This window comes from Eurytemora carolleeae, unplaced genomic scaffold (genome assembly GCF_000591075.1).
Source record: "Eurytemora carolleeae unplaced genomic scaffold, Eaff_2.0 scaffold96, whole genome shotgun sequence".
Classification (NCBI taxonomy): domain Eukaryota; kingdom Metazoa; phylum Arthropoda; class Copepoda; order Calanoida; family Temoridae; genus Eurytemora; species Eurytemora carolleeae.
This window is the reverse complement of record NW_019396134.1, coordinates 325,826-328,731: the sequence shown is the minus strand read 5'-3', so window position 1 is coordinate 328,731 and position 2,906 is coordinate 325,826.

Below are 2,906 nucleotides of genomic sequence, written 5' to 3'. Positions count from 1 at the left end.
TATGGTTCAAAAATTAATTTTTTTTGCAAAATCCAGAGATAAAGTTTAAAATGTTTTTTTTTTTAAATGTCCAAAAAATTATGAAATATACATTTTTGAAAAGACCTTGATAATGCCATTTCAAATATGCAGAAGATTTTGCAAAATCATAAATAACCTAATTTGATATTAAGAAAACTAAAGATGTGCAAATTTATTTTTTCGGGTTGTATGAAAATAATTTTCAACAATTTCTTGGCAACACTTGTGCAATCCCTTTCCTTATGTCATAGGCTTTCCAAAAAGCTCAAATTTATCAAAATCTGACAACCTAAAGTTGGTTAAAACAAAGATTTTGTTTGTAACAGGAAAAAGATGTCATTCAGGCAGTGTGCCTGAGGACTCAGGCAGTTAATATAAAAGCCTGGTTTTAGAATTAAAGGGAGGGCTATGGGTAGTTTGGAAAAGTCAGAAGATTTTCAACAGCTTCAGATAAATACTTTTTGAGTAGAAAAGACTACAGGGAAAAGGTTTCAAAACAAAGTCAGCAATTAATAATTATACAAATATAGTGTTGTAATTCCTTCGATCACTTTTTGAAGCCTTAGACATGCACACTTTATAACTTTACAGCACTTGTTTTCTAGCTTCAGGTTTATAAGAAGTAAGTTGCAAAATTATCACAGGGAAAGCTTTTTTTCAACCTTTGGAGAACTGTTACGTAAAACTAACAACATTGAAGTGAATCCTGTTCATAAATCCATTAAAAATATATATATATCTACATTTAAGGGGTGAAAATTGGTTCTCAAGTAAAGAGTCACTGGACTTTAAATAAGGACCTCTAGTTTAACGTGCTGTGTTATACATGAATCGGATTCTAGGAAATCTAGGAAAAACAGATATAAATGGAAAAAATAAAAATAACACTGATGGACGGAATTCATAAAAAAAGCAAAAAGTATGTATGGATGGCCGAAATATGGATGGCCGAAATACTTCTCTTATATGCATTTCACGAGAGCAGTAGTTGAACTGACCAATGGTCAGTGACCATACATACTTCAACTACTTTTCATTAAATCTGAATATGTTTTTAAGTTGATGTAAGACTGTCTCTGTGAAAACTGTTGACAATTATTAATCTTAATGTATCGCAAGTAAATTACATCGGAATAGGTAGTCAGATGGCATCTTCTCTATATATTCTTTGCTCGTCTGTGTTAGTTTGAATCCATAAAAACGTCTGGACCGATCGAGCACAATTTTATTCATGGTAATTCATATGACCCAGCGAAGGCTTGTGAACCGTCAAATTAAATGTTTTGCTCAAAAAATTGCCAATTTTAATTATTTATGAAATGCGCCAATTTTTATAGACAAATAGCTAAATATATTAATTAAACATGACTACTTTTAAAGCAACACTTAAAGCTAAAATTGTTACAAGGGAAAAGGGTTGAATATATCTTGAATTGATTGTTCATTGGAGGAATTTACTTGAATAAGGTTAAAGATTAATTAAACATAAATTGCTTAACATGTTTTTAAATCTAATTTTTGTTATTAAATCATCAAGAAATAAGATGTTTGGTGTAAAATTCAATTATAATTGATATTTTTATGTAGAAATTATTGATTATTAGTATTATTCATTTAAAGGTTTCAATGGCCTGTTTAAAAATTTGATAAAATATTGAGATTTTTAAAAAAATCTAATTCTGTTAATTCGCAAATAACAAAAATAATTCATCCAATAAATAATTTCAATTTTTTAGTCTCTTCATCTTTGCAACCTAGACTTCATAAATGTCGTAAATCTTTGCAACTTAGACATCATAAATGTCGTAGATCTTTGCAACCTAAACATCATATATGTCGTAGATCTTTGCAATTCCTAGACATCATGAATGTCGTAGATCTTTGCAACCTAGACATCATAAATGTCGTAGATCTTTGAACCTAGACATCATAAACGTCGTAGATCTTTGCAACCTAGACATTCCACAGGTCGTAGATCTTTGCAACCTAGACATCATAAACGTCGTAGATCTTTTCAACCTAGACATCTTACACGTCGTAGATCTTTGCAACCTAGACATCATAAAACGTCGTAGATATTTGCAACCTAGACATCATACACGTCGAATATCTTTGCAACCTAGACATCATAAACGTCGTAAATCTTTGCTATTTCAAACTTTGTGTTCTATTAGGGATAATCTTAAAAGTGTTTAAAATATCAAAGGTTTACTCCATCAGGTTACAAAACTTGAAATGGACAAATTTAAGACAAATATTAGGTCGCGTTAGAACAAGAACTAGTTTCAAATTTATAAAAATTGTCTCTGCGAATTGAGTACTTGTTTTGTTGTTGAAAGAATTCAAAGTTTTTAATTGTCTTTAAAATTAATTTGGTTTAATTAATTTGCATAAATAACTTAAGTTACTTCATACTAACAATATGTTACACCATATGGTTCAAGATTATTTTACAAGGTATTACAGTGTCAAACTTTTGGGAGGGGGGGGGGCCCTTTATTTTTTGTATCTTATCCAAATACCATCCCATAGTCCCATAGGGCTGACCAATTCTACGTTTCGTTACCCGGACAACGGAACTTGAGGAACATAATAGACGTTAATATTCCATCAACGAACTGAACAAGGGGACCCGACTTTATTTATTTTGGAAAAATCAGAATCAAGACTAAGCTGTCTTTAAGACCTAAAATAAGGCGCTAGAAGAACAAGGGTTAAAGTTTTTTTTTATAATAAATCATGAATGTTTTTACAATTTTCCAAAATGTAGTTTTTCTTCTATCTTAATAAGATGACGGACAAAATATAAATTGAGATATTGATTATTCTTTTCAACGAACTGTAAACCCTTTGAATATTTATATAAAAATAGCTAAAAAGTCGAC